General features: G+C 42.3%; 1 protein-coding gene and 1 pseudogene across 4 annotated transcripts in view; one reads left to right on the top strand and one right to left on the bottom strand.

The window, feature by feature from the left end:
• The first annotated feature begins 352 nt into the window (after positions 1-352).
• On the top strand, positions 353-1,032 carry LOC122446235 (annotated as a pseudogene).
• Positions 1,033-19,690: 18,658 nt separating this feature from the next.
• The window catches only part of ANK3 (ankyrin 3), a 374,580-nt gene continuing 368,943 nt past the window's right edge, over positions 19,691-25,327 (bottom strand). For all 4 annotated transcript variants that reach the window (XM_043476896.1, XM_043476897.1, XM_043476898.1 and 1 more), the window contains one exon: positions 19,691-21,109. The gene's annotated coding sequence lies outside the window, so the exon portion shown is untranslated. The remainder of the gene's footprint in view (positions 21,110-25,327) is intronic.

The raw sequence follows: 25,327 nt of genomic DNA, 5'->3' as shown, positions 1-25,327 counted from the left end.
GAATATGTGGTCTTTTATCTCTTATCTGGGCAAGGCCTAGCCTCCTCCATCATCCTGCTCTTGTGGAGTTTCTGTCTACAGGGGAGGCTCATCTTTCTCCTGCCTCAGTAAATCTATTGGTCACCATTCCTTTGGCACAATCAGGATCTCTAAGCCAGTCACCATGGAAACTGTTTTTTGTGATGTCAAGTTGTTTAACATCCACTGTTCTATAAGCTAAGGATGCCTATCTTTTTCTGTAGTTGAGCTGACTTTGTGAATAAAATTCCATGTCCTAAGATTCTGAGCTTTGGGCTTAAGTACATGTGAGTTTAAATCTCAGCTGTAGCTCTTTTCTGGTTATCGTGGTGTAGGGAACCATGAGCAGCAAAGTCTCCTGCGACACCCTCTACAAGGCAGTGCGGGAAGTCCTGCACAGGAACCAGGGCAAGCGCAGGAAGCTTCTGGAGACTGTGGAGCTTCAGATCAACCTGAAGAACTATAACCCTCAGAAGGACAAACGCTTCTCAGGCACCGTCAGGCTTAAGTCCACTCCCTGCCCCAAGTTCTCCGTGTGTGTCTTGGGGGACCAGCAGCATTGTGATGAGGCCAAGGCTGTGGATATCCCCCACATGGACATGAGGTGCTGAAGAAACTCAACAAGAATAAGAAACTGGTCAAGAAGCTGGCCAAGAAATATGATGCTTTTTTGGCTTCAGAGTCTCTGGTCAAACAGATCCCCCGAATTCTGGGCCCAGACCTGAATAAGCCTGGCAAGTTCCCTTCCTTGCTGACCCACAATGAGAACATGGTGGCCAAAGTTGATGAAGTGAAGTCCACAATCAAGAAAGTGCTGTGTCTGGCAGTGGCTGTTGGCCACGTGAAGATGACAGATGATGAGCTTGTGTACAACATCCACTTAGCTGTCAACTTCCTGGTGTCATTGCTCAAGAAAAATCGGCAGAACGTCAGGGCCTTGTACATTAAGAGCACCATGGGCAAGCCTCAGCGTCTGTACTAAGGCACAGCTTAATAAACCATACTAAACCAAAATAAATAAATCTCAGCTGTAACACCGATAGTTCTGCATTAAGCGCACACTACCTCTCTTGCTGGGTTATTCTAGGATTAGGGATAGTTATCTGTAAAACACATGTTGGTTACTTAATAAATTGTAGCTGTTCTTGTTATGACCTTCTAGCCATAATCCATGCCTTTGAAAAACTGAAGGGAACTAAAGATTTGATTTGCACAAATGTAAACTAGCAGAATATTTGACGTTGTCCTGGGAGAGCCCATCATGGTAGGTGAGACAGAAAGAAGACAAGCACTGGTGCCAAGTGCAAATGCAGTTGTCAGTTTGGAATGGTGTCTCTTTGGAGATGCACAGTACAGACTTCCAAAGGCTAGATCATCCAAGGTGAAAGCTTCTGTTATTTAGAAAAAATACAGGTAAGGTGAGATCATTAGCTACAAGTAGAAATTCTCATGGGTTTAAAACAAGCACTCCAATCAGATTGTTTACCTATGAGTGTAAATTGATTGCCTATGGTGGTTATACATTTAGGGAGAAGATTATTTCTTAAAATTTTGAAGCTTTACAGAAGACATAAGAAAGATGGATATTTTGTTTTCCTCAGTGGGAAGAAAAACCCTCATAATACTGTTATCACAGTGTAATTCTAATTGAGGTTTAGGGTTGATTAGTTGGTCCCTCAGAGTGTCCTCTGCTTTGGGGAGGTAGAGACAATCTCTCTTTACTTGTCACATGAGGTTGATTATAGCAAAAACCTGTGTCTAGGCCCCATTGACACACTGTTCATACCTTGAAGAGTGGACTCAATATCAGGCCTTGAAAAGATTTTGAGTATTTCTTATCTGAACTTGTATATGAGCAAGCTGTGTGAACCTGTTTTTACTGTGTCCTGTATCTGGAAAAGAAAGGAACACCATGGAATCTGAGGGCTTAAGTAAGAGTCGAAACTCTTGACTCTGTTCCACATTTAAATTAGGTCTACCTGTTTGTTTATTTGTTTTTAACATAAACTAGCTCATTAATACTATTGCTAAAAATCTAGGTGCCTTCTTGAGAAATGGCTGTTTTATTGTGTGTTTGCTTGCCTTTGTCCCCTTGGGAAGGAGAATAGTATAGGGACTTAGACCAAGCTGGACTGTTGCATTAACCTTGACCGTGAACCCTGCCCCACACTCATTTCAGAGGACCAGGTTTTACCAGGACTAAGATGGTTTCACACAGGCAACTCAGTTCGTTTCTGAAAAACTGAAATGCTAAGGGCTTTTGCTGTTTGAGCTGTTGCAAATGACTATCTTTCATTCTCAGCCTGCTCTGTAGTTGACACAGGTGCAAAGTCTTTCTGTACTCAAGAGTCCAGGATGCCAATGTCAATTAGCTCTTTAGTGAGTATCTGCCAGGATCTTTGCATATGGCTCTGAAGGTTGAATAGGTTGAACAGTTTACTGCCCCTGGAGTTGAGCTCTGCATGGCTTGTACAACTATGATAAAAGAGCCCCATACCTGCTTCAAATGCGGAGTGGCAGGGGTTTGGAATTCCCTTTCTTATGGTAATTGCATTTCCAGCCTCAGCTTATTCCGCAGAAAAGGATGGTCTGACTTTTTCTGCTGATCAGTTCCTGCTGAACAGCAGCAGTCAGGAGTCCTTGCTGTAAGAATTCTAGGAAGTGTACTACGTCTCCATCTTCAGTGCTGAGTTCCACCAGTAATAGTGTGGTCCAGACTCAGGACGAAGCTGCTGAGATGCTGCAGGTTTCCTCACAACTTCTCCTCCGTGAACCCTGCAGGAGTTGAATGATAAGGCCCCTACACTGCGAGTTGGTGGAGTAGACTTTGGTGGGGGGATGAAGCTGACTTGGAGATCTGTGATCAGAGCTGGCTCCAGGCAAAGCTGCACTGGAACTGGTTTGCTTCCAGCATTTCTCCACCTGCTGCTTCAGACGGGGCTGTTTAGGTTAGAAGAGACAGCAAACTGCCTTAAATAGTTTAAATGAAAATAAAGACGACCTAGTGGCTCGTTTTACTGAAAAGCATATGATTATAGTTGGCTTCCAATGATCAAATGATGACATTAGAATCTAGTCTCTTTCTCTCTCTCTCTCCCCTCCCCTGCTCCCCCTTTCCCTAGCTGTCAGCTCTGCTTTCCTCTGTGTTGGCCTTGTTCCCAGAGAGGTCTTCTGCATCTGCTGGTCCCCAGCATCTCTAGGCATATATCCCACAGGCCTAGCTAGTAGTTCCAAAGAAAGGTTTCCCAATGCTCTAAAACAATCAAATAAAACAAACACCAAAGCAAACCAAAAATGTAAAAATAAGGCAACACACACACACAAATAACAAAGCATTGTGTCTTCATGGTCTGATTAGTGATATGGGCTAATCTCTGAATCAGTGTTGTAGCCGAGGGAATGGAATCCTCTGATTGACTAGACTAGGGTCACGTGTTCATACAGGTTAGGGAATGTCCATCCTCAGCCAAGTAGGTTCTGAGAGATGGAAGATTAGTTTTCAAAGAAAAATCAAGATGCTGACAATGGAGGGAGAAGGAGGAGTGTTTGGTTGAGAAAACAGGAGCCATCAGCTGGGCCTTTTCACCTCTCCCTACCTGCATCTACCAGGCAGAGTGGGGCATTTACCAAAATGTTTAAAAGCCTTACAGATATCAAACCTTAACAAATGTGTCTCTGCCCCTACTCACTTGACCTTTTCATAACATTTTATGCTGTTGATATCCATTTCCATTTAAAACTGTCTCCTCTGTTGACTTGCACGACACTATGGCCTCCTTGTTCTCTTTCTACGCTCCTGATCCTCAGAGATCTTTCAGTAGCAGTCTAACAGGTAACTAGTAACATTTCTCTACTTGAATTCCTGGGTCGCCCTTCAATCCAGCATCTCTATCTCCACAGCCCCTTCAGTTAGGGCCTCCTCCTCACTCATCGGTGATGCTGCCATCCTTTCTTTTTTTTATTTTTTGTATTTAGCACTGGATCTTCCTTGCTTTCTGCAGACTTTCTATAGTAGCAAGCGGGGGCTACTCTAGTGCACATTGCAGTGGCTTCTCTTGTTGGGGAGCACAGGCTCTAGGCATGCAGGTTTCAGTAGTTGTAGCTTCTGATTTCTAGAGCTCGGTCTCAGTAGTTGCGATGCAGGGGCCTAGTTTCTCCACGGCACGTGAAATCTTCTCGGACCAGGGATTGAACCCTGTCCCCTGCATTCGCAGGTGAATTCTTATCCATTGCACCACCAGGGAAGTCCCTGCCATCTTTTCTGCTAGCTCTCTTTGCTTGCAGTTTTTTATGCTTCTTCAATCTCTCCACCTGACTGCTTCTAGATCCTCCTACGTCCCTGTTTGAACTGCCTCTGTTGTCTCCCACCTGCCCATAGATGGTCGGGAGAGGCCCTCCGTTCATTGTCCTTAGTGCCTGGCTCTTGGTGCACTTCTTCCTTGATTCTCTCTGAATTTCCATCACTACACACAGCTTGTGGATCCCATAGTGCACTGATTGTTTTAATTCTGCATGCTTTTGCATATGATATTAACTTTGCCTGAGATATTTGTCTTCCAACTTATCTGCCTGGGAATCCTCTATTGGTCTTTCAGAACCCTCTTCAGGCATCATGTTCTCTTGGAAACTTTCTGTAACATTCTTACCACCCTACTCTTGGCAGAACAAATCGCTTTCGATTCTGTATTAATCTGTACATACTTTATATCATTCAGTGTCTGTATCTTATTTATTTACATACGTGCTTAAAAAAACAAAAACCTGACAAGATGCCTTTGGGCAGGACCTGCACTGAGCCAGTCTCTGCCACGAAACAATGGTACACAATTGGCTGATTCACAGTTTCTGTTCCTTCCTGGCCACTCAATGTATTTGAGTTTCTCTCCAAACCTTAAATAAACTTTTAGTATATAAGATTCAGGGCTTCCCTGGTGGCTCAGATGATAAGGAATTCGCCTGCAATGTGGGAGACCTGGGTTTGATCCCTATGTTGGGCAGATCCCCTGGAGAAGTGATAGGCTACCCACTCCAGTATTCTGGCCTGGAGAATTCCATGGACAGAGGAGCCTGGCAGGCTATAGTCCATGGGGTCACAAAGAGTCAGATATGACTAAGGGACTTTCACTTTTTCTTTCACGTAAGATTTAGGGTAGTAACTTCGTGTCTCATGCACTATGCTTATCACATAGTAAGTTTTCAATGGATGAATAGTTGGGTGGATGGATGAAAGAATCCACAGGGTTGTCCAGAAGCACCTCAGTTTTCATGTATATAGTTTCTTGTCATTGCAGTTGCACTGAGCACTGAGATGCAAGTTAGGTGGGTTTCCTGTGGTCATCTCACCTCTTAGAGGCAAAACCTTAGACTGGAATATGGATTTTCTTTTTAAATGACTCAGGCTAAGGCTCAACTTATTACAGCGCTTGGACTGAATCACTCTTCATTTCTTGGAGAGATTTGGAGTATTTTTCTTCTAAAACCTTGGCCAGTAACATGGCAAGATTTCAACATTGTATGCTAGTAGTCCTTAACGTATAAATCTCAACAAAGTCAGGACAACTGAAGAATAAGTTATAGAAATCCTGTGGATTGGGAGAGGCTTTTTGTACCTCTTTCCACACTACTGAGAATGAATGAAATTGCATAGGAGGGGGGAGATAGAAAAACATAGGAAGAATGTGAGGGAAAAGAGTAACAAAAAATAATAAAAACTGTTTTTTTTTTTTTCTTTCTTTCTCCTTCTAGCACTTCTCCGCCCCAATCTCTTAAGGTCTTTCTGATCTTCTTCCATAGCTTCAAAATTCTTGTCCTTTTTTGTCTTTTTCTTCCCCACACATCCGTTGACTCTCAGCCTTTAGTTGTTTGTGTCTCTAAGCACTCTCTGAGGGAGGAGTATATGAACTTAAACACAAAAAGAACACTTTCTGTGAGGAACCTTTATGTTTTAGGGGCACTGCCCCATATCCCAGCCTCCTTCTGTATGTTGGGCCTGGTAGAAGGTGGAAAACACCAGTTGTGGAAATTGAAAAAGTCATATCCTTTTGACTCCTGGACACTAGGACTGATCTCTGGTGGCTTTGGCCTGCAGCAGCTTGAAGCAGGGTTTTGATTCCTGGCTAGAGATTGAGGTCAGGTCGTGGCAATGAGAGGGCTGGATCCTAGCCACTAGACCAGTGGTCAGTGACAAGGCCCTGGCCCCTCGGCCTTGCAGAAAAGAATTCCCACAAAGATGGAAAGTAGTAAAACAAGTAAAGAGTTTATTAGGAGGATAAAGAGTATAGTACATGTGATAGACATGGTGGGGGCGGGGGGGGCCCTCAGAGTTGTGCCCTTGTGGTAGTTTAAATCATTTATATGGAGCATTTCTTCCAAGTTTTCTCTGGCCAATCATTTTGACTTGCTTGCTTCTGAGTCTGGTACTTCTCAGGATCCTTCTGTGTGTGCATGCTCATCTCTCAGCCAAGATAGATTCCAGTGAAGAGGCCTATGGGTAGCTTAGCATCATTCCATTTTGACCTCCAAGGAGCTTTCTAGTCAGGAATGAGAAATATGTGGTCTCTTATCTCTTATTGGAGAAGTAAATGGCAACCCACTCCAGTATTCTTGCCTGGAGAATCCCACGGACAGAGGAGCCTGGTGGGCTATAGTCCACGGGGTGGCAAAGAGTCGGACACAACTGAGCGACTTCACTTTCACTTCTCTTATCTCTTATTTGTGTGCAGGGTCCGGACAGTTGTCTTGTTCTCTCAGTTGTGTTGCTATTGATATTTTGGAGTTTCTGTCCGCAGGGAACAAACTTCAATTGCTCACACTGGGGGCGGGTGGGCGGGGGTTCATCTATTTCCTGTCTCAGGACCTTCTGAGCTCAGCCTATCTGACCATCCCATCCAGGACTTTGTGTCTGGAGTGAGTGTCACAAAGAAGCAAGGACAGTCAGGCTGCTGCCAGCAGTGGTGGCTTCAGTGTCCCTGGCAAGTTGCAGGGTCTCCCTAACCAGGCTTCTCTTGTTCCAGCCTCCAGCTTCCCTGGATTTGTGCTTATTTTCCAAAGCTCCAACCTTTTCCCTGAATTCTGTGAGCTGTTTGACATTCTTTCAGTTAACTCCTTCTTACTCAGCAAGGTGGATTTCTTTTGTTTTCAGTCAAAAACCTTGACTGGTAACCTCTCCTTATCAGCATAGAAAAGTACAGAGGAATATGCAGTCTTGTCTTGTGATACTTCTTGTCTAACTCCTCCTCACTATTTTATTCTTTCCTTTTAAAATTCTTCTTCTTGTCATTCTGTATCTGTCAATACCTCCTTTCAGCTCCATTTCAGTTCAAGCTAATGGATTAATCATGCCAGATGCTTGTGTTATATCTGAATCCTGAATAATCAGCTTTCTTCTGTATGGGATTGGCAAGTGTGAAAAATAGTGGAAATCTCTTTACATAGAATACAAACACCTAATATTTGATAGCCAGGGACTGTATTTCCATGACAACAGGATGCTTAGGATTTTAGACAAATAAAGGGATGCAAGTGTACTTAAAATCATTTTTTTCTCCTATAGTATGGGCAATAAGCATACTTCTGATTTAATACTGGCCTGCAGAACTCATTGTAGAAGTCAAGAAAATGTATTTAATAATAAGGTATCTTACTCATTATGGATTTTCTAAGACAAAAGCAAATTTCTCTCTCTCCTTTCCTCCCTCTTTTCAGGGACAAAGGTAGACGTTTTCAATTCTATCTGTCAAAAGACAGGAATTATCTCTCCCTCTCTCTCTCTTTTTAAACAATTCATTTTCTCCATAAACAATGTGAAACGTGTTTAGTACAAATAGTTTTCAGAGCAGTTATAATGAGACACATTTTAGGATAAAGAATGTTTTTGACTCACAATCTGGTTGCTCCCTACCCCTCATGTACTGCTTTCTTTTGTTCCTACCCAAGTGTGCCTCATTCCCGCCACAGCACAAAGAACCTTTAAAATGACTCACTCACTATGTCTGCAGAGCATTCAACCAGATTATTAGTGCCCTGGTAACTTTAATTACTGATCAACATTTTGCTGTGATAAAATAATAATAGCTACCGTTATTGGACAAGGACTTACACATATGTGATCTTAAATCCTTAAACACCCTTGCCAGGAGGGGTTAGTATCCCTTCTACGTAAGGAAAGATAATTTGCCCAAGGTCACAGAGAGTCAGAATGTGAGCCCAGGTCTGTGACGCTGAGAAGCCTGTGCCCGTTTCACTTTTCCATACTGCCACTACTTGCCTGATGTCTTCAGGAGAATTTTTTTTTTTTTGAGATATTATTGACAGAAAGGATTATATTAGTTTCAAGTGTACAGCATAGTGATTTAATATTTGTGTATATTGCAAAGTGGTCACCACAATAAGTAAAAAAAAAAGTCTAGGAGACATCCATCGGGGTTCCCAGGTGGTACAGTGGTAAAGAATCCACCTGCTAAGCAGGAGATGTAGGTTCGATCCCTGGATTGGGAAGATCCCCTGGAGAAGGAGATGGCAACCTACTTCATTATTCTTGCCTGGGAAATCCCATGGACAGAGGAGCCTGGTGGGCTAAGTCCATGGGGTCACAAAAAAGAGTTGGAAGCCACTTAGCAACTAAGACAAAAACAACAACAAGAAGAAGACATCCATCACCATGCACGCGTGGTGAGTTGCTTCAGGCGTGTCTGACTGTATCGACTATAGCCTGCCAGGCTCCTCTGTCTATGGGATTCTCCAGGCAGGAATACTGGAGTGGGTTTCTGTGTCTTCCTCCAGGGGATCTTCCTGACTCAGAGATCGAACCTGCATCTCTTATTTCTGCTGCATTGGCAGGTGGGTTCTTTACCACTAATGCCACCTAGGAAGCCCATGCATCACCATACACAGGTACAGTTTTTTTTCCTTGTGAGAAGAAATTTTTAAGATCTATTCTTTTAGCAACTTTCAAATATAAATACAGTAGTGGTTACTATAGTCTCCATCACGTATTCTATATCCCCTGGACTTATTTTATAAACTGGAAGTTTGTACTTTTTGACAGACTTCACCTGTGTCCCCCCAGCCCCCACTTGACCTCTGACAACCATCAGTCTATTCTCTATATTTATGAGCTTGTTTTTTTCCCTGTTTTTCGATTTCAGATATAATTGAAATCATATTGTATTTATCTTTCTCCATCTGAATTACTCCACTTAGCATAATGCTGTCAAAGTCCATCCATGTTGTCAAAATGGCAGGATTGCTATCTTTTTTATAGTTGAATAATATTCCATTGTGTATGTGTGCATTTTCTTTATCCATTCATCCATCAATGGACACTTGGGTTAGTTCTATATCTTGGCTATTGTAAACAGTGCTGTATTGAACATACATACAGACATCTTTTTGAGCTAGTGTTTTCTTTGTTTTTCAGATACTTGCCCAAAAGTGGAATTGCTGGGTCATGTGGTAGTTCTATTTTTAATTTTCTGAGGAAGCCCTGTACTGTTGTCCACAGTGGCTGTACCAATTTACATTCCCACCAACAGTGAGTGAGGGTTTCTTTTTCTCCACATTCTCAACAGCCCGTGTTATCGCTTGTCTTTTTGTTAACTAGCCATTCTGCTAGGTGTTGAGGTGATATCTCATTGTGGTTTTGATTTGCATTTTCCTGATAAGTAGTGATGTTGACCACATTTTCATGTACTCATCAGTCATTTGTATATTGTCTTTGGAAAATTGTCTATATAAATCTTTAGCCCATTTTAAGGTTGGATTGGTTTTTTGCTGTTGAATTAACGGTTTTTTGTGTATTTTGGATATTAACCACTTATCAGGTATATGATTTGCAAATATTTTCTTCTATTCCTTAGGCTGTCTTTTCACTTGTTGATGGTTTCCTTTCCTGTGCAAGAGAATTTTATGACAATAAGATAAGTTCCCTTTAACTAGTACTTACATTTTATCACTTTAAAAAAAAAAAAACAGACAAAAAACAAGGAAAATTTATAGTGCCTGGAAAGCTAGAGAAATTAAGTCTTTAGAGCCTTTTGGTCTTACTAGTTCCTATTGGCTACACAGTAGCTAAGAAATAAAAGCAACAATGCCTTGTAATTAAGACTGCCTCCTTCCTTGGTCAAGATAGTAGAACAGACATTTGCAAAAAGCAAATAGGCTCTGAATGATTTCTGATGAAATCAGCCATCGTTCACTGTTCATTAGCAATGCCATTAAAAACAACCGGTGTTGAGGTTCTTTGTACTTTGCAAGGGACTTGTATCTGAGGCACGGGTGCCTTTAAGTTGCCCCTGGAGTGATAGATGCCACATTTGAAGGTAGGGTAATAGAAATAGGCTCAGGCAACAGGCAAGGCAGTAGACAACAATCCTGAATCCGGTTTCCTAACTCACCTTCTGTCCCGACTGCTTGGTTGCCAACTCAGCTTGGCCTCTGGGTTATTGCTTTCAGGAGTCTCCCAGGGTCCTCATGGGAACATGCAGGTCTGTGGCCCTGACTCTGGACTGTGATCCTGGATCCTTAACGTAGCATCGTCCCTCATCCGTACCTCCTGGTTTGGACCCCTGCCCAGCCTGTACACAGAAGGGGCAGCCCTCCATTTGAATATCTGGTTTGGTTTTTGCAGGGAGTTCATTCTCGTTTATGACTCTGTAAGCTGTGAATTTAGTGCTGTTTTGGATGATCCAGAGGTAGTTAAATCATCTAGTAATAAAAAATCTTTTTATTTTAACTTGTTGATATAATTGTGGGCCCAGCTTATAAAAATCGTGTCTGGGTACAAGTTTCCCATGAGTCAGCCTTCGCTGTTCACCCCAGATGCCCACACGTTTTACACTTCTGTGAACAACAACAACAACAAAAAAAACCACACTTCTCTTTTCTTGTGGAGCAGAGGAAGTGGATTTGGAGGAACAAGAATGAGATTGGAGACTATTGTGTCAAGAGGGAACCTTCCTTCCTTAGAGAAGGAGTTAGTGACTAACTTTGGACAAGGGTGGGGCTGTGTGGTGAGGACTGAACAGGGTTTCTAGCAGGATGCTCCCTTTTGGTGTCTGTGCTGGGGCCTGTTGGTCCTGGGAAAGGTGGGAGCGAGGGGGACTGCTGGAGCCCTGAGTCCTTGGTGGGCACCGGGGGCTGACTGGATTACAAACTCGAGTGTGAAGCAGCAAGTAGCATCCTGGAGCGTGAAAGATTGTGTCACAGGTCTCATATCAGCACCTCTGTTCACAAACCATAGAGGCCCAAGTAAGACATTTTCCCTCTGTTTTACCTCTCCATATAATAACATCACCACAAATCATAACACGTTGGTAACATTTATGGAGCATTTTACTTTGTACCAGAGACTTTTTTGAAGTGCTTTATGTGGATGATCTCCTTTCTACCATTTGTGGTTGATAAAACCATCACCCCTACTTTCCTGATGAAGAAATATAAAGTGAAAGTAAAGTGAAAGTGAAGTCACTCAGTTGTGTCCGACTCTTTGTGACCCCATGGACTGTGGCCTACCAGGCTCCTCCATCCATGGGATTCTCCAGGCAAGAGTATTGGAGTGGGTTGCCATTTCCTTCTCTAGAGGATCTTCCTGACCCAGCGATCGAACCGTACAATGTCCCCTGCATTGTAGGCAGACGCTTTACCGTCTGAGCCACCAGGGAAATGTAAAGGTTAAGTATAATGCCCAAGGTCATATAACTAGCACAGCGAGATGTAAACTACATAAAAGCGTGTAAGCACATAAAACACTGCTCTCTCTTTCCAATACCTAAAATTTGGGACTAGTTTGGAAAACTAGTTTCACTTTTGGCTGAGGAGTTGTTGACACAGTCTAGAAGCTACACAGAACGGGCCTTATATGGAGTTCAAGTGCCCACTGTGACCCACATGGACTCTTGAGTAGCATTCCAGGTTCTCCGTAGTGAGTAACTCTTTCCATCCTTGCCTCCTGTTTCTTCTGCCCAAGTTCTGACCAGAACAAACTTTGTTCATGCTTCTGGATGCCTTAATCCTTCTAGCTTCTTTGTTCATTTTGCCTAGGCCTGTTTTCTTTACAGCATTAAAATTTTCCTTATTTTTCAAATCCCAACGCAAATGCTACTCTTTCACCAAGCATTCGTTCATTCAATATATTAAGTTCCTAAAATATGTGAAGACTCTCATCTAGGCCTAGTTCACTGGGTCAGGAGTAATCCTGAGATCATGACTGTAATGATAATGTAGTAATACAATCAGCAATGGTAGCCAACACATGTAGGATTTATTGTGTGTCAGTACTGTGTTGTGCTTTATTCATATATACTTATTTATTATGTAACACTTCCCATATTATGTTCTATTTATAGGCATGTCTTGGTTTTCTGATAAGATTCTGGAGTCCATGAGTCCCAGCTCTTACTCCTTCCTACTTTTGCTGTGTAGCTGTATCTAGGACATGTCTAGATATAGATGCCTAGGATAGTGACTTGGACATAGTATGAATTAAATTGCATTTGAGATGAATTTGATGTATATCCATATTAATCTACATCCATGCGCCACCTTAGTCCCCTCATAGAGATTTCCAATGTCTCTTGAAACGTCAGAAGAGCTTACAGTTTCTGGGCCTGCCTTCTTGCCTTTTAATGTTTTGTTAGAGCTAGCAAACCAGAGTGGTTTTAGTTGGGGCACCTGCTGTCAAGTTTTCCACAGTTTCTACTACTCTGTAATGCCTTGTACCAAGCCCTGTAGCATTGGAGTTTTGACTCTTGTGAAGCTAAAAGAGAATTTAGATTCCAGCTACAGGTTGGTCCCCTCAGGGTAGAAAGAGTTGCAGCCATTATAAAAGTAGACACGTAGGCTCTCTATTCCGTTACTGTTCCACCAGCAGGATTTTTTTTTTTTCAGTCAGAAAGATGGCTCATTTTCGAGCACCAGTTTGGCAGGGGCTGGGCTGTGTTTGAATGATGCAAAGAGTCATTTGAAGCTCTGATGCTGTGACACATGCCAGATGACTTTAACAACCTTCCCATCACATGGCCTTGGCACAAGATGGAAAAACACCACAACAAACCTGACAGTAACAAAGTTCTGACAAGAGGCTGTGGAGGGGGAGTTGAGCTCTAAAGTGCTTCTCAGCACGTCTGCACTGGGGGTGGAAGCCCGTCAGCCCTCCCAGAAAAATGACATCTTTTTGATGTTTGACAATGAGTCCCTGAAGATGCTGCTGTTTTTCCTTGGCGTTCATGGCATTCACCAATATGTGGCCTAAGCCATACTGGGCTGTGCTTCTTTCCATGCCTCATTCATTTATTCAACAAATGTAGAGTGCCTACTATAGTACCAGGCTTGTGCTAGAGGCTTTGGACATAGCAGTGAATAAGGAGAACAGTAAATGAGTGTACAAATAAACAAAATGGATGGTTCTAGTGATAAATGCTGTGAAGGGAATAAATAAAGTGATGTGGCAGAGAATACTGGTGGGTGGGTGTCAGGCTGCTTTGGAGAGGGTGTGCAGAGAAGGCCTGAGGAGGGGGCATTTGGAGACTGAGATGAAAGCTCCTCTGGCAGAGAGTAAGTACAGATGGGAATGAGATGAGGAGGAACTTGGCATTGTTTGAGGAACAGAGAGGAAGCCAGTATGGCTAGAACTGTGCTATGCAGAGCACCGGTCTGCCACAAGATAAGGAACTTGCACCAGATTGTAAGTCTGTGCACCATTTCCTTCTCAAGAACAGACTTACTATATTAAAAAAAAAAAAGTCAACTACAGTAAAGAACATGGTTAGTAACATAGTTAATTTAAAATCTGGATCAGGGTTTTTTTTTTTTTTTTTGTATCTCATTGCAACAGGCAACAAAAAAATCCTCAGACTAAGACAGCTCCATGGACTATGCTTTGTCACTGGTCTGGAGTGTAGTGAGAGAGTAGGGCAGGATGGGAAGGTGTGGTTATAGAGGTGGACAGAGCTACATCTGGCCCAGGTGGACAAGCAGAGAATAATTCTTTGCTAAAATCCAGTAAAATGTAGGTTAAAAAAAAGTCAAGAGACTTTTTCAGATCGTTAATGAGAATTTCAGCATTTGAAATATTCCTTAAAGAACAACCCAGCTCTATTGAGGTGGGGCTGGAAAAGTCATCCATTAGTTGACTCAGGAATTCAGGTATTTGCTTATGCACACCAGCTTCACACTGTGAAGAATCACATCTCAGTAGATGCATAGAGCATGACCCAGGTATGTGTTCATTCTGCAGATGCCAAGAGCCAGTGGCTGAGATTGAAGACCGGTGGGCCACAGGCATGTTTTGCTTGGTCTACATAACTGTTGTGGTTGTTTAGTTGTTCAGTTGTGTCCAGCTGTTTTGCAGTGCCGTGGACTGCAGCCTGCCAGGCTCCTCTGTCCATGGGATTCTCCAGGCAAGAATTCTGGAGTGGGTTGCCATTCCCTTTTCCAGGGGATCTTCCTGACCCAGGGATTGAACCCATGTCTTCTGCTTGGCAGGCGGATTCTTTACCACTGAGCCACCTCGGAAGCCCGATCTATATAATAGTATTGGGTAAAAAATAGAATTAACTGCCAACATTAAAAAAAAAAAAAAACTTGAATATCTTGCAGAGCTGAGCTTGTACTCCCACAAGGAAGACTCTTAGAAGGGGAATGGGCTTACCCAGTGCCCGCCACCCCTTCATCTTCTATGTGACTTGTATATTAATTGTGGATAATGTTATAGTAACAAATGGCTGAAGAATCTTAGAGATTGACTAAAAAGGTATATTTCTGACTCACATTGCTTGCCCATTGTGGGTCGACCGAGGTTCTGCCCCATATCATTTTCACTCTAGCCAGGGTGCTAGGCCAGGGAGCAGTGTCTCTGTGGAGCATCACTGGCATTGAAGTAGGAGGAAAGGGAGGATGAAGACGAGTACACTGCCTACCCACATGGCCTTGAATAGGTTAGGGTTTCTCAGGTTTTTCCTTAGATACTCTTTACTTACTTGCTTTCGGCCCCACCTTGCAAGGCCCACCACTGTGGTCGCTGCGCTAGTCTTAAGGCAGCTCCAGCTCTGCTTGGCACCGTACCTCGGCGCTGACTCCAGTGGGTGCAGTGTGTGTGCCCAGAATGAGACGTCAGTGCCTATCACAGCATCACTGGAGTCTGGTGAGACAACTCTAAAGAACAATAAGTGATGAGGCCTTTGTAGCTGAGTATGTATGACGCCCTCCATGCACCCTGCTCTGCTCCTGGGACTGTGGAAAACACAGTCGTTGTTCTTGAAGTGCAGGGTGTTCAAGGATGTAGACTTGAATGCTGGGTGCTCGTGGGGTGCTCATTTAGTTCACCTGAGCTGCCAGGGTGAGTTGGCATCAGCAGGGGAGGCTTAGTGAGGAGGTCAGAATTAGGAGGGACTTAACATAAGGAAGGTGAAGAACACTGAGCGTGTGTTGCAAGTTTCAACTGTCTTCACCTAAATCTAGAATCTTTGGGAGCAAGACAGCTTGTATTATCTTGTGGAGTTGTTTAAATACCTTTGAAATGTTTTAAAGTTTTCTAATGAAATTGACACTTCTGTTAGGCTTCAGTTTCACTGTGAAGACCAGGTGTTCTTTGGAAGCAGGGGAGCTACCCTCAGAAGCACGGGTGGTTCCTCTCCTTCCTTCATGGCTTGCCTTGTTCTCCAGCACATAGTGCTAGGGATGGGTTGCAGCAGCTTTGTTTCCACAAGTCATTCCAGGGTTTCCTGTCCTTAAGAGCCCTAGATTTAGAGTTCATGGAGAAGCTGTTTATGTCCTCCTCATTTTGAAGGCAGTGGGCAGGAAATTGATGTATCCTGTCCCTAGGAGAGCACTTGAAAAGTGGCAGGTAGTGAATACATGTTGTTGAATGAGATGGATGGATGGATCTGGAGAGCCACATGATTCATTTTCCTCTTCCCGGTCACTCATTCCTTGATTCCATTTTCTTATTGACTCCAAGAGAGGCAGGATGAAAGTGAGGTAGATGTTTGGCTTGGTGTAAAGAAGGAAGAATTTAAACAGGATCTCATCAGTTCACCTTCTTGAATAAAGTAGATTGAGTCTGAGAAGCCACAGGAAAAGGAAGGACCGTGGTGAACAGTAAAACACAAGCTTGTCCAAAGGCAGGTGTGTTTCTGCTCTACCTGGTTGCTGACCTCAGGCATTTCAGAAACAGCACTGCCACCTCTTTAGATTTTAAAAGGAGGATGAGCTCCACTTTTCATCTACAAGCTCCTGATTTTTAAAAGATCTTGGCTTTTTTTTTTTTCAAGCTTTCTGTGGTCCAAACAAAACATTGCTGTAGGCTGGATTTGGTCCAAAAATTTCTTGGGTGTCATTTCTGGACCTCTGGTCCTTTACGAGCCTAACACTCAACAACACTGAGGTGGAACTCTTGAGGGGGTCAGACTTTTAAACATTTTTGTTTTAAAGCGAGGAGACTCAGCTGACTTTTTTCATAGAGATGATGGTTCATGATGGGTTCTCCACTCTCTCGAGTGGATTCCAGTGGCCTATCAGTGACGAACATGGGGACTATAGCCCAGGGCCGTGGGCAAGACGCGTGATTCAGCAGTGTGACTGATGTGCTGTTTGTTTATGAGGTAAAACCCAGTTATTTAAGAGTTTGTGACTAACATGGGGATTATGCAACTGGACAGGGCTATTGCAGGATGGTGACACAGCCCATATTAGGATCAAACAACAGTTCTTTCCTTTGATTCACAAGTTGTTTGTGCCTGTGAAGAATGGTGCGCAAGGTGGTTCCCAGAGTAACATTTCCCATTTACTATTCTTTGCCTTCTGACACTTGTTGATTGGCTCATTCATATACTCAAGGCATGTTTATTGAGCACCTCTCTGAGGTGTCAGGCAGAATTCTAGATTCTGTGGATACAGCAGAGAACAAAACAAAGTCCCTCCCTTCAGACTGTGTGCAGTGTGGTGTGAGGACCTCGTGGTGTGCCTGGAACTTTTGACAAGCTGGCAAATCATCATCCCCTCCCAGGTGTCAGAATTACACCCTTACCTGAGTTAGATGTTGGGAGAAAGGTGACAGTTGAGGATGGCAGGGGAAATTAGGTAAGGAGATCACTTGTTTTTCTGGGATGTCAGCAAGATGTTCCACAGTGGTCCTGGGAAAGTCTAATAGTTCTTGCTTCTGGGGTACCGCCTGTGGCCAAGTGGTTCCTCTCACTCCTTTAGAACCATCTGAGGATATTCATCTCTACTGTGCTTTGGAACTCCTTGGGAATTGGCAAGGAGTCTCAGGATGTTCTTTGCAAATGCAGCCTTCAGGATGTTTATTCCTTAACTCAGGAAGCACCAAGGAATAAAGAATAAAATTTCCTCACTGCAGAATCATCTAGTTGTCCTTACTATTCATAACTATCAGTCATCGAGTGTGGCAGCTATATTGATGAATTTCTTTTTGCTCTGTGTTGAACCATCTGCATTTAATTCTGTTTAAAAAGTGAAAGCTATTGGGCCTGTTACTAAGAATGCTCATCAGAGTCCACTGTTTTTTTTTTTTTTTAATTTATTTATTTTGTATTCATGCATGGTTAGCCAGAAAACATTTTGTCTCCATGATTGCAAGAACTCAAATCCCAGTGCTGGAAATATTTACTTCTGGACTGTTGAATCATTAATTCATGAGAGAGAAGCAATGCCATGTGACTTGGAAACCACATACCTTTTAATGTGCCAGGGCCTCTTTAACAAATCAAGAATACCCAGAGTCATCCAGATGGGAAGTTAGCATTTAGATCACTGGCTTCTTCAGAGACTCACAGGAGGAGTTATCATTCCTGTGAGTTTTATTTCTGGGCTGCTCACATATCCCTGTTACAGAGCTGAACATGACCTGATGCTCATAATAATAATAAAGGCAAGCAAACAATTTTTGTTTGTTTGTTTGTTTATTTGCCCTGGAAAAAAAACATGTCTTGATGGGACCCTAGGATGATACCAAAATGAATATGGTGGAACATCAGGATGCCAAGGCAGAATTTATTAATAGAAGGCTGGCTCCTTATGTGTTCAGTAGATTCCTCTTAGAAATGGTGAAATAATCCTGCACAGTATAGTGCCATAACTTGGCAATACAATAATGATAATACATTTAAATTTAAGAAACTCAGGGATTTGGTGGGAATATAAAATTGAAAAACACAGCAAATATCAGGAATCTATCAGTCACAGTTCATTATTTTTTACAGCAATATAAATCAAGGAAAGGCTAAAATACATTTCTATAAGCCAGCAGGCTGAAGACTGTATATGACATATGCCCGCATTCAATCCATGCATACATGTATAAATATATACAGATACACATATATATGCAAGTAAAATCTTGATTATCCTACTTTGGATACTTCTTTTTGAGTAAATTTATGAACTTTTGCTTGACCTTAAGTTTAGCCCATCATGTGTCCCTAAAGTCAGGTTTTCAGGTATACAAACATAAAGTAACAGCCATTTAATACGCAGATAAGTACACTTCATTGGATTTCTAGTTTAGGATAAATATCTGTCAAGGACTGTGAGTCAGAAATTCATAACACTTAAATGGGAAGCTAGGATACTTTAGTTTTACAAAAACAGGCTTTGGGGGCAAGTTTAAAAAAATCTTTCGGGGGTCTTGGTTTGCTCGTGGTAGATGATTCTGGTGCAGGGGTAAGTGTGCCAAATAAATACCTTTTTATTTGGGATACTATGCAAACGCAGTCTGGCCTCAATATTTATGCACAGTGGTTCCCCATACATGTGTTCTGCGTTTATATTGAAACGCAATTGGGAACAACATCCCATTTGGCAATAATCCTAAATGACAGGCGGCCTGTGACATTGCTAAATGGCTCTAAGCACCCACTGAATATAAATAATGAGTAGATACAAAGGTAGTATTTACTCATAAAGTAGTTATAAGCACTGAGTTAATGAAGGCAACATACTTATCTGGCATATCGTGAGTGTTCCAATTTTAGCAATGATGATCACAGTTGCTACTACCACCATCACTGTATGCCGGGCTCTGGACTAGAATAAGAATTAAAGCAGCCACGGTCTCTGCCCTTGTTGAGCTTGTCATGCGGCATCTGATCACAGACTCCAGCTCCTACCAGGCCAGTCAGGGCTCATGGCCTAAGAGGTAGGGCTGGGACTGTGGTACCTGGAGACCCCCGGCCTGGCTGGAGAGGGCGGGGGCAGCAGCTTGTTGCCTTCTGGCAATGAGGCCTGCGGTTGCAAATCATGCTTTTCCAGAGAAGTTAGAAATTTGGGTGAAATCTCCCAGCTTTCAAGCACCGACAGTGAATGTCAACAACTGCTTTATGGGCTATAAGCCTATGGTGTCTGGATGGTTCCTGGAGGTGCTCTTTTACAACTTCTGGACACGTCAGCTGTTAACAGCTGTTAATTCTCCACGTTTGGGGGGCAGCTCAAACCAGATGTGGGCAAAGATCACTTGTCAGTCAGTCTGTAATTTTTGGCTTCTCCACGAAATGCACAGAATTTGTGTTAAGTTGGGAGTCGGCAGGGCATGGCTGAACACTGGGGACTCTCTTCAGTGATCAGAGGCAGAAGCACAATGAATGCTGGTGGCCACGTGACAAGGGGTTAAGATAGTTACGTTTTGCCAGAGAACACAAGGACACTGTAGAGCACAGACAGGTGAAGAGTTTAACACAATTTATTTTTGCTTAAATAATCGACTAGGTCATCCAGTGTATGGTTTTTCATACATATGTCATTAGAGCTATGTGTCAATGAATGCTGATTTTATATGAATATAATCAACAAATTAAAGAATTTCACCAAAACCCAAATAAAAATGCCCTTTAAAACACAGCAGCCTTATTAACCTAATATGACATGGCGAGAATGGTTACAAATGATTGGCTTACTGAAAGGTGTCTACATCTTATAGCCAGTACACAATACAGGAGTAAGTTTACAGCGTGCTGCCATTCTACCAGCTAAGAATTTCTGTTCAGTCCATTTAAAGCCCCCCTGACGGGGGCCTCTTTTGAGCACCATCCACCTCTAAAGCGGCAAGCATTACCCTTTTAAGCACTAACAGCACCCCCCTCCCCCTAAAGCAACTACTGTATAGATTTTTTTTTTTTCATTTTTAGATCATTTCATTGAAAAATTGGCAATAGCAACAAATATTAGATGAAGGGCTTTGTGTTTACAGATAAAATCTTCTGTGTTGCAGTATACTGTAGTGTTTGCAAAATTGGAAAAGATTTAATCAAAATAAGGTGATACACATGCATCAAAATATTAGTATTCTGAAGAAAAAATTTTTTCACAGAACTACAGAATTCCTCATTTGGGGAATTATTTAAATTTGCAGCAGATTTTAAAGATTTGTTTTTTCTTTTAAATCAAGCTAGCAGTTTTGCATATACAAACATTATAATTGCTAATATACAAGAATCAGTGAAGGTCCCCCCCCCCATTACCCCTCCTCCCTCTTCTAGGGTGAAGTCACTTGAGATCCCTATTATGTTAAATGCATTTGCAATATTCTGTTTGTGTTCTAAGAGGCAGTGCCTTATCAACATTTATTCTATTTTTCTGTTAGAATTTATACAGTGTTATTATTTACAGCAAAACTATAGATGTTTTAAAAAAGAAACAAATAGTGTTTATACCCTGACAGTTTGGGTCCAAGAAAAATAAGGCGAGCTGTTGTGGATTTAGTAATTTTAGTGTTTCTCCATGATTTGATCATTCCATCTCCTCCTCCTTCTGTCCCTTCTGGTGGCAGAAATTTCTTCCTTTTTTAAATGACACCAAATTACTTGAGATAAACTGTTAACAGCATGGCTTCTTGTATATACACTGCATTGCTAATTGCATACGTGCCAATCCTGGGAATGAAAGTGAATTTCCATGCTCTGTAAATTGGCTCATGCTAAATTAAAATGTGGGTGGGTTTTTTTCTTTTTCTTTTTGCATTAAAAAAAAAATCATGCCATTAATGTGTGGAAGCGGCAAACACATACACCCTTCTCTGTAAATTTTTACTTCCTGCTGACAACTTCCATGAATTTCTCAATACTGGCAGTAAAAACACATGATCCTGTGGAAAGAGAAACAATAGGTGTTGAGTTTAGCTTTCTTTCCCGCACCCCACCCTTTTTTTTAAAGAAGTTGTTGTAGTCTCCCTTGCCATTCAACAGAAAAGCCTCAGAGAATGGGGGACCTCAACTTCCTAATGGGGTGGTTTAACATGCTTTTGACTGAGGTGATTCGCTAGATGTGTCAGAGGACAAAGCCCTGAGGTGTGCTGGAAAGCTCTTAGAAGGCAGTGACCTTCTCTGGGTGACCCTGGATCCTCCACAGAACATTGCTTTCTGTGTTAGGGGTTTCGGGGATTGAGTTAGAAAGACCCTCTTCTGGTTCTGTTTCTGTTGCTTAGGTCACTCACTCAGGTACTAGGGAAAGCCACCTGGAGACCTCTGGACCTCAGTCTTATCTGTGATTTATTAAGAGGCTGACAGTGGTGCTCTGAGGTTTCCATCAAAATGTATGGGTTTTAAGGGCACACAGGACCAGGGATACAGAGTCAGGATGGAGCACCTGAGTCATGCCTGTATGTTTTATGCCAAGTTTCTCTCACCTCACAAAATGCTACCTTTCATAAAGGGAGAACAGTCTCATTACTTTGGTTACTATGAAATTGCTTTTATATGCAAATGCAAACTCATGACTATTTTATGCCATTGCAAAGAATATTTTTTTTCTCCTGCCTCACATCAGTCATGACAGGATAGATTAATTTTATTTGAGATTTTTTATGGAGGCTCCACTGAGAACATCTTGTCCTATCTGATTATACCTGCATAAAGTATCAATGTTTTATAACCAGTCTCAATACATCAAAATAAATTAACCTCCTTTGCCAGAGGTTTTCACACTCCTATGCGGAATTGTTCTTGGTAGGAATGCCTCCTCCACAACACAAAGTTCTTCCTGCATACGTCCATTCCTCCTGCTCAGTGTGAAAAGGTGACAGACCTGAGTGCCTGTCTGAGAACAAGACATAGCCCCTAGAGAAAAGGCGAGTCAGGCAAGATTAATTTTGGGAACAACCCTATTCATTCACATACATGCCACAGACTATTTCTGCTGGTTCAGAAGAACCTTTAGAATTCTGCTTCTGTTGGGGTTTAAGATTGTTCACAGTGACCTTGAGGTTGTTTATGTACCCCAGTCAAGTCTCTTTGCCTTTAGATGGAATATCCTGGGGGTCTATAAACATGTCAGTGCGGTACTTCCTCTGTCTGCCCCACTATGGTTCTGCCTTCCTTTTTTGTGTTAAAAGCCTACTGACCTCCATGTCCCAGGTCACTAATGCTTGGAGCCAAGAACATCAAAGTATCAATTCCTTCTGGGGTGATCTGAACACCTGCCCCACACCCATGACTCTGCAGCAGTTCCAGAGAAGGAAAGTGAGTCATCTGATCAGACCGTGTTCCAGAGAGTGTGCACATTAGAGTAAGAAGATCAAGATTTTCTCACCTCTGCTTTTACTGTCTATTCCTAATCTTCCAGGCACCAGGCTTCTTAGATGGTTCTATGATAATGTTACTCCAGTGATCTCACTTTGTTTTCTTAGGGAAACTTCTCGGCAATTTTCTTCTAATTGAACACCGCCCCCCTCAACTTTTTACAGCTTAACTGATACAGAATTTATATACCATATAATTTATCTATTGTAAATATAGGTTAATAATAAATGTATATAGATATGCAATCATCACTACAAACCAGTTCAGCTCTGTTTGGCCTCATCTTCCAAAAACCAATAATCCAACTTCCCACTTAATCTTGCAGTAAGAAGCAAGGTCTTTCTCTTATCACCTCAATGCAAGCAAACATTATCTTGCTAGAAATAGTGGATACGTTTATATAATTTAAAAAAAAATCTATTACTTATACCTACTTATATTCGGGTATAACGTGAATGATCGTTTAAAAAGTTGAGTGTTATTTCCCCTTTTATATCTATCTTGTTCTTGGTCACACAGCCAGGATGTATAGGCCCCAACCACATGGGGTGCAAGAATGTTATTCATTGGACAAAAGTGTATGCCAAGGACAGTGTTACACAAAGAGCATGGACATCCTGGCTGAGAGGCTCTGGGCTGTTACACAATAGTGACAGTCTGTATAAACTGTGATGAGATCGCCATCTGATGGAAAGGTGCAAGAGCAGGCTTCCTCAAGATGACATTTCAGAAATAGAATTTGAGTCATCTTCTGTGTCTGGGTTTAAATCTGAGTTTGAAGCATCTGCAATTAGAAATCTGTCTTTGGGTTTTCATGCTATTCAAACCCAAATGTAGTAGAAAACAACTCAGAAAAACCATCGTTTTATTTAGTTATTTCAGTATACATTTGTTTTAAGAAATTTAAAATATCAAAAAAGAACTATTCATAGGATTTTCAAGGCAGTTTATATTTCACAGATGAATGTTGCACTTTTCTTTGTCACGTTTTCAAGTCAGGAATATATACTTAGGTTAAAACCAACCTTTCCTTTATAGGTTCATGTAATAGTGGTACTTTACCCCTAGTGTGTAGCTAAAAAGAAACTAACAGCAACATCACACATGCACACACACCCACACACACATCCCTTACACCTTCAGCTCTCTGCATAGTGGTATTTAACCGCTAGTACCTAGCTAAAAACAAACTAACAGCAACATCTCTCTCACACACACACACTCACACACACACACACACTCCTTACACCTTCAGCTCTCTGCATAGTGGTACTTAACCGCTAGTACCTAGCTAAAAACAAACTAACAGCAACATCTCTCTCACACACACACACTCACACACACACACACACTCCTTACACCTTCAGCTCTCTGCATAGTGGTACTTAACCGCTAGTACCTAGCTAAAAACAAACTAACAGCAACATCTCTCTCACACACACACACTCACACACACACACACACTCCTTACACCTTCAGCTCTCTGCATAGTGGTACTTAACCGCTAGTACCTAGCTAAAAACAAACTAACAGCAACATCTCTCTCACACACACACACTCACACACACACACACACTCCTTACACCTTCAGCTCTCTGCATAGTGGTACTTAACCGCTAGTACCTAGCTAAAAACAAACTAACAGCAACATCTCTCTCACACACACACACTCACACACACACACACACTCCTTACACCTTCAGCTCTCTGCATAGTGGTACTTAACCGCTAGTACCTAGCTAAAAACAAACTAACAGCAACATCTCTCTCACACACACACACTCACACACACACACACACACACACACACACACACACACACACACCCCTTACACCTTCAGCTCTCTGGCATAGTGGTAACTTACCGCTAGTGGCCTAAGCTTAAAAAAACTAACGCAACATCTCACACACACCACACACCACAACCCTTACATCCTTCAGCGGGTCTCTGCATAATGGTAACTTAACGCACTAGTACGAGCTAAAAACAAAACTAACAGCAACATCTCTCTCACACACATCCACACTCACACACACCCACACATCCTTACACCTTCAGCTCTCTGCATAGTGGTACTCGTAACCGCTAGTACCTAGCTAAAAACAAACTAACAGCAACATCTCTCTCTCACACACACACACACACACACACACACGACACACCCCTTACACCTTCAGCTCTCTGCATAGTGGTACTTAACTGCTAGTGCCTAGCTATAAACAAACTAACAGCAACATCTCACACACACACACACACACACACCCACACACCCCTTACACCTTCAGCTCTCTGCATAGTGGTACTTAACCACTAGTACCGAGCTAAAAACAAACTAACAGCAACATCTCTCTCTCTCACACACACACACACACACACACACACACACACACACACACACCCCTTACACCTTCAGCTCTCTGCATAGTGGTACTTAACCACTAGTACCGAGCTAAAAACAAACTAACAGCAACATCTCTCTCACACACACACACACACACACACACACACACACACACACCTTACACCTTTAGCTCTCTGCAGTTCAGCCCAATAAACCTTTTCATGCCTACTGCCCATACTCTCCACTGAAAATCACTGTTTAGCAGTCTCCACTGGTTCTCAAACTTGGATACACATTAGAGTTATCTGGGGAGATTTAAAAAAATCCCAGTATCCAGGCCATATCCTGTATCAGCTGGGTGGCGCACAGCATAAAAACTTAAAAAAAAAAAAACCTGTAGATGATTCCAGTGTTCCACCCAGATTAAGAGCCAGTAATATGTTC

This window comes from Cervus canadensis, chromosome 8 (genome assembly GCF_019320065.1).
Source record: "Cervus canadensis isolate Bull #8, Minnesota chromosome 8, ASM1932006v1, whole genome shotgun sequence".
NCBI classification, from domain to species: domain Eukaryota; kingdom Metazoa; phylum Chordata; class Mammalia; order Artiodactyla; family Cervidae; genus Cervus; species Cervus canadensis.
The sequence above is the reverse complement of the archived record's forward strand: the minus strand, read 5'-3'. Positions and strand labels throughout refer to the sequence as shown.